Source organism: Glycine soja, chromosome 6 (assembly GCF_004193775.1).
Source record: "Glycine soja cultivar W05 chromosome 6, ASM419377v2, whole genome shotgun sequence".
NCBI classification, from domain to species: Eukaryota; Viridiplantae; Streptophyta; class Magnoliopsida; order Fabales; family Fabaceae; genus Glycine; species Glycine soja.
Genome location: NC_041007.1, coordinates 27,868,211 through 27,883,219, shown reverse-complemented (window position 1 = coordinate 27,883,219; position 15,009 = coordinate 27,868,211).

Here is a 15,009-nt window from a genome sequence, read left to right as displayed (position 1 = left end):
TCAAGAATCAAGAAGAATTCAAGACTCGAGAAGAAAGCCTACAATCAAGAATCAAGATTCAAGATTCAAGATCTCAAGAATCAAGATCAAGATTCAAGACTCAAGATTCAAGAATGAAGAAAAGACTCAATCAAGATAAGTATTAAAAAGTTTTTTCAAAACTTTGAATAGCACATGAGTTTTTGACAAAACCTTTACCAAAGATTTTTTACTCTGGTAATCGATTACCATATTGTTGTAATCAATTACCAGTGGCAAAATGAGTTTGAAAAAGTTTTCAAACTGAATTTACAATGTTCAAAATATTTTCAAAAGGCTATAATCGATTACAATGTTTTGGTAATCGATTACCAGTGTCCTTGAACGTTGAAATTCAAATTTAAATGTGAAGAGTCACGTTGTTTCACTCAAAAGCTTTGTGTAATCGATTACACTTTTTGGTAATCGATTACCAGTGTTTGTTTCTGAAAAATCTAAATATGTAACTCTTCAAAAAGGTTTTGACTTTTTCAAATGGGTTTTAAGTTTTTCTAAAAGTTATAACTCTTCTGAATGGCCTTCTTTACCAGACATGAAGAGTCTATAAAAGCAAGGCTTTGTTTTGCATTTTAAATCAATCTTTCCAACAAAAATCTTGAACAATTATTCATACAATCCTTTACAAGCCTTGAATCTCTTTGAACTTCTTCTACTTCTTTGTACCAAAAGCTTTCTGAAGTTTTCTAGTTTTCTAAACCTTGAAAACTTGTGCTATTCATCTTTTCATTCTCTTCTCCTTTTGCCAAAAATAATTCGCCAAGGACTAACCGCCTGAATTCTTTTTGTGTCTCTCTTCACCCTTTTCCAAAAGAACAAAGAACTAACCGCTTGAATTCTTTTGTGTCTCCCTTCTCCCTTGTCAAAGAATTCAACACGACACAGTCTGAGAATTCTTTTGATTCTTCCCATTCCCTAATACAAAAGCGTTCAAAGGTTTAACCGCCTGAGAATTCTTTTGTATCCCCATTCACAAAGTATCAAAGATTTAACAGCCTGAGATCTTTGTCTTAACACATTGGAGGGTACATCCTTTGTGGTACAATTGAGGGTACATCTACTTGGATTTGACTGAGAACAAGAGAGGGTACATATCTTGTGGATCAGTTCTAGTGGAGGGTACATCCACTAGGGTTTCAAAGAGAACAAGGGAGGGTACATCCCTTGTGGATCTTTGCTTGTAAAATGATTTTTACAAGGTTGAAAGAAATCTCAAGGACCGCAGGTCGCTTGGGGACTGGAGGTAGGCACGAGTTGTTGCCGAACTAGTATAAAAACTCTTGTGTGTTTGTTTCCTTCTTCCCTACTCTTTTACTTTCCACTGTGCATTTAATTTCCGCTTTTACTTTTTGTTAAGTTTCTCTTCTACTCCTCATTCTCTTAACAATTTAGTAAAAGCCATAAAAGAGTAATTTTTTTAATTAGTAAAGGTTTAGGAATAATTAATTCAACCCCTCTTCTTAATTATTCTGAGGCCACTCGATCCAACAAGTGGTATCAGAGCAGGTTTCTTGTAGAATGGTCTCTTTAGATTCTTTGTATTTCAAAAGTATTTTCAGGAATAGGTTATTTCAAGATCATGATGAAGACCAAGTCAACTTATGTCTCATGACAAAATCTGATGAGAATAATAAAGAAGATTCTATAAGGAAGAAATGGTACATAGATAGTGGATGTTCCAAGCACATGACGGGTGATGTATCAAAATTCACAACTATTTCTCCCAAGAAAAGTGGACATGTTACATATGGCGACAACAACAAGGGAAAAATTATTGGAGTCGGCAAAATAGGTACAAGTTCTTCTACTCCTATTGAAAATGTGTTGCTTGTAGAAGGTTTGAAGCATAGCTTATTAAGTGTTAGTCAATTATGTGATAAAGGATAAAGTATCTTTTGATTCTGAAAAATGCGTTATTAAGCATGAGCATGACAAAGATATTGAACATATAGGTTTTAGAGAAAATAATGTTTACATGATTGATCTAAAACAAAAATTTGTAAATGATAGATGCTTTTTAAGTAAAGATTGTGATCCATGGTTATGGCATAAGAGAATTGCTCATATTAACATGGATAATCTAAATAGGTTAATTTCAAAAGATCTAGTTATTGGATTGCCTAAATTAAAATTTGAAAAAGATAAGTTATGTGATGCATGCCAAAAAGGTAAACAAACAAGAGTATCCTTTAAATCTAAAAATATTGTTTCCACCACTCAACCATTGCAATTATTACACATGGATTTGTTTTGACCATCTAGGGTCATGAGCTTTGGTGGAAGTTACTATGCATTAGTAATTGTTGATGATTATTCTAGATATACTTGGACTTTATTTCTTACTCATAAAAATGATGCATTTCATGCATTTAGAAAACTTTCCAAAGTAATTCAAAACAAAAAGAATCTCAAAATTATCTCCATCAGAAGTGATCATGGAGGTGAATTTGAAAACAATGATTTTGAAATGTTTTGTGATGAGTATGGAATAGAACACAATTTTTCTGCACCTAGGACACCCCAACAAAATGGAGTAGTAGAAAGGAAAAATAGAGCCCTAGAAGAAATTGCTAGAACTCTTTTAAATGACACACCTCTTCCAAAATACTTTTGGGCAGAAGCGGTTAACACCGCATGTTATATTATGAATAGAGCCTTAATCAGACGCATTCTTAAGAAAACCCCATATGAACTTTTCAACAATAGAAAACCAAACATTGCACATTTACATGTTTTTGGATGTAAATGTTTTGTTCTAAACAATGGTAAAGAAAGCCTAGGAAAGTTTGATGCCAAGGAAGATGAGGGTATCTTCCTTGGATATTCCTTACATAGTAAAGCATTTAGAATATACAACAAGAGAACCATGACAATTGAGGAATCAATACATGTTACTTTTGATGAAACTAATATTACCTCCCCAAGAAAGGAGTTAGTTGATGATATTGCAGATGCTTTTGAAGACACTCAAAATGAAGAAAGAAATCTGAAAAGAAAGAGAGATGATGAAGACAAGGATGATCAAGATGACACAGCACAAGAAAATGATAATCTTCCCAAAGAATGGAAAACTTCAAGAAATCATCCTCTTGACAACATCATCGGTGATATCTCAAAAGGGGTAACAACTAGACACTCTCTTAAAGATTTATGCAATAATATGACATTTGTTTCATTAATAGAACCTAAAAAATTTAAAGAAGCTATTATAGATGATCATTGGATAATAGTTATGCAAGAAGAATTAAATCAATTTGAAAGAAATGATGTATGGGAATTAGTAGAAAAACCTTCAGATTATCCAATCATAGGAACTAAATGGGTGTTTAGAAATAAATTAGATGAAAATGGTATAGTAATTAGGAATAAATCTAGACTTGTAGCGAAAGGATATAACCAAGAAGAAGGTATAGACTATGAAGAAACTTTTGCACCTGTAGCTAGATTAGAAGTCATTAGGATGTTATTAGCATATGCATCTATTATGAATTTTAAACTATATAAAATGGATGTCAAAAGTGCTTTCTTAAATGGTCTAATTCAGGAGGAGGTATATGTGGAACAACCTCCTGGGTTTGAAGATTCACAAAAACTAGACCATGTCTATAGATTAAAGAAAGCACTTTATGGCCTAAAACAAGCACCTAGGGCTTGGTATGAAAGATTAAGTAAATTTCTATTAGAAAAAAAATTTACTAGAGGGAAAGTAGATACCACCTTATTTATAAAAAGAAAGGATAATGATAATTTGTTAGTACAAATTTATGTTGATGATATAATTTTTGGATCTACTAATGAATCTTTGTGCAAGGAGTTTTCTATTGATATGCAAAGTGAGTTTGAGATGTCCATGATGGGTGAGTTAAATTACTTTCTTGGACTACAAATCAAACAAACAAATGATGGGATCTTTGTCAATCAAGCAAAGTATTGCAAAGAACTCATTAAGAGATTTGGAATGGAAAACTCAAAACACTTGGCTACTCCTATGAATACAAATTGTTATCTTGACAAAGATGAATCTGGACAACCTGTTGATCCGAAGCAATACAGAGGTATGATTGGATCTCTACAAGTAGGCCAAATATTATGTTTAGTGTATGCATGTGTGCCAGATTTCAATCAAATCCAAAGTTTTCACATTTATTGGCAGTAAAAAGAATCATAAGATGTATATTAGGAACAGTTAGTTTAGGATTATGGTATCCTAAGAATTCTTTATGTAACCTAGTAGGATACTCAGATTCAGACTTTGCTGGATCAAAAACAGATAGGAAAAGTACTAGTGGTACATGTCAATTCATAGGGTCTGCACTTGTTTCTTGGAATAGCAAGAAACAAAATAGTGTAGCTTTATCCACAGCAAAAGTAGAATATATTTCTGCTGGTAGTTGTTGTGCACAAATTTTGTGGATGAAACAACAACTATCTGACTATGGCATAGTATTAGATCACATTCCCATAAAATGTGACAACACAAGTGCCATAAACATATCTAAGAATCCAGTTCTTCATTCTAGAACCAAGCATATAGAAATTAGGCATCATTTTATTAGAGATCATGTTTTAAAAGGTGATGTTGTTTTAGAATTTGTAGATACTAAAAAAGCAACTTGCAGACATCTTTACAAAACCACTAAGTAAAGATACCTTCTATAACATTAGAAGAGAATTAGGACTAATAGATGTTAGTGACTTATCAAAATAAATCTCTATATTATTATATTTGAACAATTTATTATTTCCTTATTTGCATGGTTTGGTTGAACAAGTATGTTATTTGACTATGTGGATTTTATAAGTTAATCTGTTTATGATTGTTGCTTCATGGTTTTTACTTCATGATGTGGTTAATATTTTTTATGAATGTTGTATGAATGTTTAAGATATATTTGCATACTTTAAGTTTGATACGCACTTTGGCTTTTTGTTGATGCCAAAGGGGGAGAGAAATAGGGATAAATCAAGAACTCACATGAGTAATCAATTTAATTTTAAGATAAGCATAAATTCAAAAACAAAGGGGGAGCATTTATAAGAGTGATCGACTAGGAAAAAGTGTGTGTATGTTTCTTGATTTCAGAAGTTGTCATCATAAAAAAGGGGGAGATTGTGGAAGCACAGCTTCATGATGAATAAAAAATGATTCAAAGGTGTTTTGATGATAACAATGATGACAACAAAAGATGATGACAAAGGTGATGAACAAAAAGCTCAAAGATCAAAGAACATCTCAAGTTAATCAAGCACAAGTCAAGAGTTCAAGAATCAAGAAGAATTCAAGACTCAAGAAGAAAGCCTACAATCAAGATTCAAGATCTCAAGAATCAAGATCAAGATTCAAGACTCAAAATTCAAGAATGAAGAAAAGACTCAATCAAGATAAGTATTAAAAAGTTTTTTCAAAACTTTGAATAGCACATGAGTTTTTGACAAAACCTTTACCAAAGAGTTTTTACTCTGGTAATCGATTACCATATTGTTGTAATCAATTATCAGTAGCAAAATGAGTTTGAAAAAGTTTTCAAACTAAATTTACAACGTTCCAAATATTTTCAAAAGGCTGTAATCGATTACAATGTTTTGGTAATCGATTACCAGTGTCCTTGAACGTTGAAATTCAAATTTAAATGTGAAGAGTCACATTGTTTCACTCAAAAGCTTTGTGTAATCGATTACACTTTTTTGGTAATCGATTACCAGTGTTTGTTTCTGAAAAATCTAAAGATGTAACTCTTCAAAAAGGTTTTGACTTTTTCAAATGGGTTTTAAGTTTTTCTAAAAGTTATAACTATTCTGAATGGCCTTCTTTACCAGACATGAAGAGTCTATAAAAGCAAGGCTTTGTTTTGCATTTTAAATCAATCTTTCCAACAACAATCTTGAACAATTATCCATACAATCCTTTATAAGCCTTGAATCTCTTTGAACTTCTTCTTCTTTGTACCAAAAGCTTTCTGAAGTTTTCTGGTTTTCTAAACCTTGAAAACTTGTGCTATTCATCTTTTCATTCTCTTCTCCCTTTGCCAAAAAGAATTCGCCAAGGACTAACCGCCTGAATTCTTTTTGTGTCTCTCTTCTCCCTTTTCCAAAAGAACAAAGGACTAACCGCTTGAATTCTTTTGTGTCTCCCTTCTCCCTTGTCAAAGAATTCAACACGACACAGTCTGAGAATTCTTTTGATTCTTCCCATTCCCTAATACAAAAGCGTTCAAAGGTTTAACCGCCTGAGAATTCTTTTGTATCCCCATTCACAAAGTATCAAAGGTTTAACAGCCTGAGATCTTTGTCTTAACACATTGGAGGGTACATCCTTTGTGGTACAAGTAAAGGGTACATCTACTTGGGTTTGACTGAGAACAAGAGAGGGTACATCTCTTGTGGATCAGTTTTGGTGGAGGGTACATCCACTAAGGTTTCAAAGAGAACAAGGGAGGGTACATCCCTTGTGGATCTTTGCTTGTAAAAAGATTTTTACAAGGTTGAAAGAAATCTCAAGGACCGCAGGTCGCTTGGGGACTAGAGGTAGGCACGGGTTGTTGCCGAACCAGTATAAAAACTCTTGTGTGTTTGTTTCCTTCTTTCCTACTCTTTTACTTTCCACTATGCATTTAATTTCCGTTTTTACTTTTTGTTAAGTTTCTCTTCTACTCCTCATTCTCTTAACAATTTAGTAAAAGCCATAAAAGAGTAATTTTTTAATTAGTAAAGGTTTAGGAATAATTAATTCAACCCCCCCTTCTTAATTATTCTGAGGCCACTCAATCCAACCCAACATACATAGGAAGGTTGAAAGTAAGCATAAGGCAATCAATATACCTTGCTTAAAAAATTCGAAGTCTTAAATTGCTGGTGCTGGTAGCTTGAACATACGAACTTGTGAAAATTACTGGGAATCGGTCACTACAATATTTAAGCTGAAATTTTTACTGAATTTTCTAGACATCTGGAAAAAATTAGGAAAAAAGAACCAAGTGATTTGGATAAAATGAAAAAATAATAAAAATCACACAAGTTGGCAGGAAAATCAATGTACAGGAAAAAAAGTGAAAGGGAAGTGTGCTTGTTGTTTTGGCTCAAAATTTGTTCTATAATTGGTGCATATTTGATGCCAATCTTAGTTCTTAAATTTCAATTGAAAAGTAGTGTGAAAAAAGTGCCAAAACTAGAGGTTTCTTTATGCTTTTTTTTTTTGTGTTTTTACTTTACTCTAGAGTCATTCTAGGTTTCTCTTTGAGTCCTAGCTTGCTTTTATATGCCTTTCATTGCTTTAATTGTTGAATAATCCTTGAAAATTTGTCTTGTTAAAACTCTATTGGTTTAGTTTTCATTTAATTTTTTGGTCTTTGGTTATTTCTTGTCTCTTTGTTTCCTTGTTTGTGAGTTGCCATATAGGGAATTGGAAAGGAGGATTGGTGTCGTCCCTTGAAGAATTTGAGTCAAGAAGCAATGGTCCAACCTCCTTAAGAGCTATTGGACTAAGAAACACTCCAAATTGAGTGAAACACCAAAGAGAGAATAACCACCAAAATTGAGGACTTTTTTTTTGTAATTTTGTAATTGACAATATGCTTTGCTATCAAATTTGGTAACAAAAAGGCCTTTCATTGGAAGTAAGTTGGGAGCCTCCAATAGGTCACCCTACTTCCATTTGTGTAATAATTTTAGGCAATTTTCCCTTAGGATAGTGAGTGTTTTGTTGGGAACCTTAAATAAGGTCATCCAAACACTCTTAGGATCCGCCTAGTTTACATTTCTTGTACTTTAATTTCTTGCTTACTTTCATAGTTATCTTCTTTACTAGTCACGACTAGTTTATCTTGTTATTGCATAATACTTTCTTCTTGCTTATCATGCTTATCTTGAGTTCTTTTGAATCCTAGATTTTACCTTTTTGCAAACCCCCAATAAGAAAGAACCACAACTTAGGAACCAACAAGAGTCATCATTCATGTAGTGTTAATGGTGAGGGTATTAGTCATAAGGACCATCTATCTAGAATCTTAGATGAGTTGAGTTCTCTCAAGTTATGGAAAGAAAAACTAGAAAGAAAAGAAAGAGGAAAAGAGAGGGTTGAAATAAATCAAGATGAGAGGGAACAAAAAAGGGAAGAAGAAAGAAGGAAAATACTAAAAGAGTTAAGAAAAGAAAAACATTCCTCCTATAGTAGTCATAACTCTTGCAAGAGCCTAAGTGATGAACTTCGTGACTATTATGAAGGAAGGCATAGGTCACATCTTAGACCTCACTCCCATAGGAGAGAAAAGGAAAGAAATCCTCAAGAGGCTAACATTAACCTCCCATACTTCCATGGGAAGGACAATGTAGAGGCTTACTTAAATTGGGAAATAAGGGTAGAGCAACAACTTAAAAAGAAAGTCTACTTCAAAATCTTATGGCTCTCACTCTTACCCAAAGAAAGATCAAGGTCAAGGAATCTTAAAGGCGGCATCTTCTAAGCCCAAAGATGATAAGGGGAAGACAATAGAAAAGCAACCCCATAAGGCTAGTATGCAAGAGAAGACTAGCTCTATAAACTCGCTTAGCGCACAAGGCACGCTTAGCGAGTTCTCTGATTAGCACCTATGTTCAGGGAAGTACTCGCTTAGCGTGGTAGGCGCGCTCAGCGAGTTCTTCAGGAAAATGCTTATATTTAACAAATATTGATGAACTCGCTTAGTGCGCTAAGCGAATTCATTGCATTTTCCAGAAAAAAATGCAGAAACAGTGGCGCGTTTTCTTCCATATTTTGGGCCTCTACCTGGTGGATTAAACATGCACAACCCTCAATATAGTTTTCAGACACAAAATGAACCTAGCGTTTTCAACTTTAAACTATTCTTAAAATAGCAAAACCCTAAAAGTTTAAACCTACTCTAGAGTTGTCTATCCTAAGGTTTGATAAAATAACAGAGAAAAAGATCAAGGAACTTATTAGTGCTGCGAATGATCGATGAGAACAAAAGGATGCAAAGCCAAAGAAACAAAACACACATAGAGCAGTTTGAGGGAGAGAGGGAGCAGAAAGGGCGCAAATTTTTGGAAAGTGGATGTAACTGACATTACACCTACTAAGAACATTTCATTCTTTTCGCTTAGTGGTGATGTTCGCTAAGCGAGAAGGCGAGACGTTTGGTTTCTCAAGTTTTTCCGCTCAGCGGCCCGCGCTTAGCCAAATTCAAAATTCATTTTTTTTTTTGCACAGAATTTGACTTAGCGTGAGGGTGTTGTCACTTAGTGAGATCTGCAGATCAGAAAACTTGCAACTTCCGCTAAGCCAAGCTCTAGTCCGCTTAGCTGAAATTATGCATTTTAAGTGCAGGGGAGCTGTCGCTGAGCGGTTAATAGCATCGCTTAGCGCGCATACTGCCGCAAGAGTTGAGCTCAGTGACCATGAATGGCACTAAGCTACATCAAATGCAGTTTAATCTGCAAGATAGTCCGCTTAGCCAGCAATTTACGTGCTTAGCCCCATGGCCCTCAATTCTAGCCGCAATGAATTGTTCTTGGTGACACTGGGTCTCGCTTAGCCAAGGTGAAGCCATCGCTCAACGATCAGCATGTCACTTAGTTGAATCCAACTCGAATTGATTTTGGCTTAGCTTAACCTTGGCTAGCTTAGCAGAAATAATCAGCCTCAGATGCCAGGGTTGTGCGCTAAGCACTTGAAACTCGTGGCTTAGCTCATGAACGATTATACATTTAGCGAGAAGCAGGCGCTTAGCGAAAGGATTGATTTTCAAAATAATTTTCTGAGTTTTAAACTTAGTCCTTTCCCAAGAAATTGAAACCCTTAATTTTACCATTCAAAGGGAGGCTGATATGCTCCAATGTTCAGATTATACAACAAGTTCCCAATGATCCAATGCATGAAAAAAACAAAAATAACACAAGTTGAAACTGGGTTGGCAGGGAGCGCTTCTTTAACGTCATTAGCTTGACGCTTTTACCTCATAAGGCGATCTTATGTTTTGGTTCTCACCTTTAGAACCTCTTGACCTTCTCCCATTACTTGCAAGCAAACATTGTATTCTGGAGCAGGCTTGTCTTCAACAAACAAGTCAAAATCAATTTTATGGTCTTCAAAACCTAACTCCAGCTTCCTCTTCCCCATGTCAACTATGCAGCTTGTTGTCAACATGAATGGCCTCCCCAAGATTACAGGGATGCCAGTATCTTCAGAGATATCCATGACCACAAAGTCTGCTAGGAAGATAAAATGCTTGACCCTGACCAATACATCTTCAATTACTCCGTAGGACCTGGTAATGGAGCGGTCAGCTAATTGTAGAGTCATTCGAGTGGGCATAATCTCCAACTCTCCAAATCTTCTGCACATGGAGAGTGGCATCAAATTAATGTTGGCTCCCAGATCAATAAGAGCCTTTCCCATATTGACTTCTCCTATTGAACAAGGAATGGTTACACTCCCAGGATCTTTATGCTTAGGTGGAAGAATCTTTTGGATCACAACACTACAATTTCCTTCCACTATGATGTTTTCCTGATGAATGTACTTGTGCCTCCTTGTCAACATATCTTTCAAAAATTTAGAGTAGAGTGGCATTTTGACATCCTGGAAATTTCTACCCGGAATTTTGTAAACGATGCATTTTGAATATATATATATATATATATATACTCCTGGTAGGAGTAGGTATATTGGGGAAAAGATACGCGGGTTAGGCTAATTAACGAAGAGAAATCCATAACTGGACAATTATAGATTAATTCTCAATTAATTAGTCTAAAAAAATAATCGTTTTGCGTGCAACTTAAAATTTAACAAAACCAACCTCTAAACCACGCTCGGGGTTTCATTCTAAGCGTTTTGATATATATATTGCTTACTTTCGAAAACGGGCTCCGACGGGTGCAGAGAAACGCGAGGGACTGGAACCATAGAAACGGCACACGAACCGAGGCAGGATTTTAGCATTTCAAAAGGTCAGATTTTTCTCTTCTTGTGGCTGAGTATGAGTCACATCAAGAGAAAAAGTGGGCCCCTTTTTGCTCCACTCAAAAGGATACATGTGGTACAGCTTTTAAAAATAGAGCCTTTTTAAAACACAAAGCCACGTTCTCTCTCTCTTCACTCACTCAGCCAAAAAGTTCAGAAGCTTTTCCCTCACTCTCACGTTGCTTTTTCCTCCCTTTCTCCTCCACCATTAAAGCCTCCATCAAAGCTCCAAACTTTACTCACCATTTCTACTCCAAATCGCAAAAGGAAGCCATTTTCGGAGTCGTGAAGCGCATCTCAACGTTGTGGGACTTCAAATTTCAGGTTTGGGTAGACTTCTTCTCACATGATTTTCGTGGGTATTGGGTGTTTGGGAGATATGATGGGTAGTTTTACTAGGTTTATGCCTTATGGTAGTTATTTGTGAAGGAATTTGTTGAAAGCATGCTAAAATTATCATGTTTGATGTGAGTCAAATTTACCCATTCTGTTTTAGGGTTTTATGATTATGCTTTGTGATGGTTGTGTGCTGAAATTGATGATAGAAAACTGATAGAGATGAAGGGTAGAGCTAACCGAGGGTTAAAAAGTGAGAATGGTAGTGATAGGAGTGGAAAAGTGTGAGGCTTTGAGGGTTTGAAAAGCTAAATCTGGATTTAGTGGTAATTGGAGGCTAAAGTGAGTTAATCCTAGTTTAAAATGTCATTTAGGACTTGTGGGAAAGCTTGGGCTGAGCAAATGAGGAAAATGAGTGACCAAAGTGAAAGCAAGAGCCATTTCTAGGGTAAATTGGGTGTTGAGGGGTCAAATTTTGATTCGGTGGAGTTTTCATCGTAAAACCAGTTTGAGCAAGTTTAGATTAATGTTATAGACTTGTTTGAGATGAGAGTTTGCTCCAAAATTACCCCATTCTCATTTTCACTTCTCAAACCTTGAAAATCCACTAAATTGAGGGGTTTTAGATACCTAGATTTTGAATTGCCTTGGTCTGAAGCTTGTTTTTGGTTTAGATATGATTTATATATGAATTAGGACTTGTAGGATCCAATTTGAGCAAAATTCGATGAAGGCAAGAGGGATTTCGAAAATCTGCACTATTATGCAGAAAATTGCTGTTGAAATGTGCAGCAGAATTTTGTGCTTGTGCAGAAAATGCTTATGCATTGCTGGTTATGGGAAAGGTAGTATATATTGGGTTCTGGACGTTTTCTAGCAGATCCCAACAGTCAAAATGTAGACTTATGTACTAGGGACCTCCAGTAAAATTTTGCGAGTCAATCCAACGGTTAACGAATCGGAACGAAGAGAATGTTACTGGGGTATTTGAGTAAGGAAAGCTGTGGTATTGGAATGTGTTTTTGGGCAGAGTTTTCTGCCCCTGCCCTGTTTTCTTGGTTTAGGGTAGTTCATGATGTTTGGATATTGAATTTCTTGGATATTGAGGAAGCTTGGAGGGGTTGATGGGGACCCGGTGCTAAGAGGAACGAGGATAAGGGCTACATGGGAGCATGTAAGCTCAGTTGAAGGTGGGCAACTGGGGATGGTGGGTTCATGTGTGATTTGTGGATGTGGGAGAGTTGATTTGCACCATCGCCCGATCTCCACCTAGTACCACATATGACGGGTACCATATAATCCTACAAGCTTGAAGTGAGAAAGTGTGGAAGAGTCAGTCTTCCTACTTTTATTTGTTGACCACAAAGTGGTACCTGGAGATATGTCGCGGGGGTCAGGAGACCTTGGGGACGTCAGGTGGGGTGCTATTTCCCAAAACCAAGCTTGACCAATCCCGACCCAACCCGGGCATAGTCAGTCAGTGAGAACCTGTGACGTACCTAAATAGGCGAGCTCCTGGCAGTCAACCAATAAAAGAACAAAGACCACATGTGGATGCCAGTCCTAGTGATAGAGGTGTCGTCATCTAAAGAAGACCCTGAGGAGGACCCAGAGGAGTTACCTCCCGAGCCTGTTGTGGATGCTCTTGACTTTCCAGAGGGTGATGAGGACCCACTCCCTGATGTGGATTCTCCAGAGGACGTCATGTCAGCATCTGAGGCAGACTCTACAGAGGAGAGCGGCCCTGGAGGGATAGCGACTAGTGGAAACTCTTCATCATAGTAGACAGCTCCTTAGACTAGGTTTACATACTTTTTGGGGGTGGGTGTATCTAGTACAGACTATTAGGTTTACTCTTTTGGTTTTTGGATGGGTAGACCTATTGTATAGGAATTTGATGATTGTATATATGTGGCTGAAGCCACCACAGTGGATACCTTTGCTCTGGATGTCACTATGTATTTTGCAAACTCCCATATTTTGGACAGTTTTAGATGATGAATGTACTTATGTTTAATCTTGTTATTTGAAAAGAAAGCGTTAACAAACTTTATTTGAAAGAGAGTTCACCGACCGCATTTTATTTTATTATTTTTCACATGACGACCTAAAGTAATGGCTGGCATACTTTTCTTTTTGAAAGAGCAAAATAGTTTAGAGGTTATGAGTGATCAGAAAGAAATGACTCCGAATAGAGTTGTGAACTGGCCATTCAGGACTCTATGGTGATAATTTTCCTTCTGAACTTAATTACTGTGAAAAAGAGAGAGAAATGAAAAAGAAAAAGAAAAAAAAATCCCATGGTTTTTGCTATTTAAATCATTACTATTAAACCAGTCATTATTTAGGGACGCCACAACATCTGCTGCAGAGCTTCGCCAAAGGGCATAGTTATTTCCAATTTCCTGAAAATATCAAAAAATCTTGCCAAATGACAATCTTTTTCTTTCTTGGAAGGTACCACAGGATATGGTACTTCCACACCTTTGTCCACAACCTTTCCACTTCCACTCTTCTTTGAAATATTTTTTTTTCTTCTTTTTCATTTTTCTCATTTTCTATTTCTTTTTCTCCTTCTTTTTCTTTTTCTTGGTTCTCCATCTCTTTATTCTGGACCATTATTTTCTTCCCCTTTTCCTGATTCTTTTTACCATTCACATCATTTTCCTTCACCTCAGCACCTGTCTTTTCACCCATTTTCTCCTTGTACCCCACACTCTCTTCATCCTCAGCTTCCACAAACTTTTTACTCCTAGTCATCACAGCCTTGCATTCCTCCTTAGGATTATTTTCCGTGTTTGCTCCAAAACTGTTGGATGACTTGTCAGCTATCTGCTTGGCCAGTTGTCCCACCTGGACCTCAAGGTTCTTTAGTGCTGACTCAATACTCTTATGATTTGACATCGTTACCTACATAAACTGAGTAAAGGTCTCTTCCAACTTAGTCGTCCTCTGAAAGATGTTAGGCCCTTGTTGAATTGGCATGTTTGAGGATCCATCCTGGTCTTTATTGAACTAGTTGTCAGGGTGTGTCCTCCACTGTCCTTGCTGATTATAAGGACCTTGCTGGAAGCCTGAAAATCCTCCTTGAGTATACCCTTGCCTCTGCTGATTCCCCATGAAATGAATTTCTTGAGTGTTTTATTCAGTGGAGATGCATTGGCCTGTCTCATGAGCTTCACCGCAAATGGTACAACCCGTGACCTGCAAAATAGAAGAATGTGTAGGTTGTCCAATCGACAATTTAGTTGGCAGCTTACCAAGTGTTTCCGTTAGGATCTCAAGTTTCTTAGATAGCAACTTGTTCTATGCCAACAAAGCATCATATGATGTTAGCTCCAACAGGCTCTTCTTTGTGGGTTGATGGGTTCTGCCCTTAGAATGGCATGATCACTGGCTAACATGTTCTCTATGAGCTCAGTTGCTTCTTCTGGGGTTTTCAACTTTATTTTCCCCCCAACAGAAGCATGTAGTAATTGCTTGGTTTGTGGTCTCAGCCCATCTATGAACATATTCAATTGGATTGGCTCGGAGAATCCATGGGTGAGAGTTCTTCTTAGTAAGTCTCTGAATCTCTCCAACGCCTCACTCAAGGATTCATCAGGGAATTGATTCAGCAGTCTTAGTTTCTGGGAAATACTTCTTTAGGAATTTTTCCACAACTTCTTCCCAGGTTT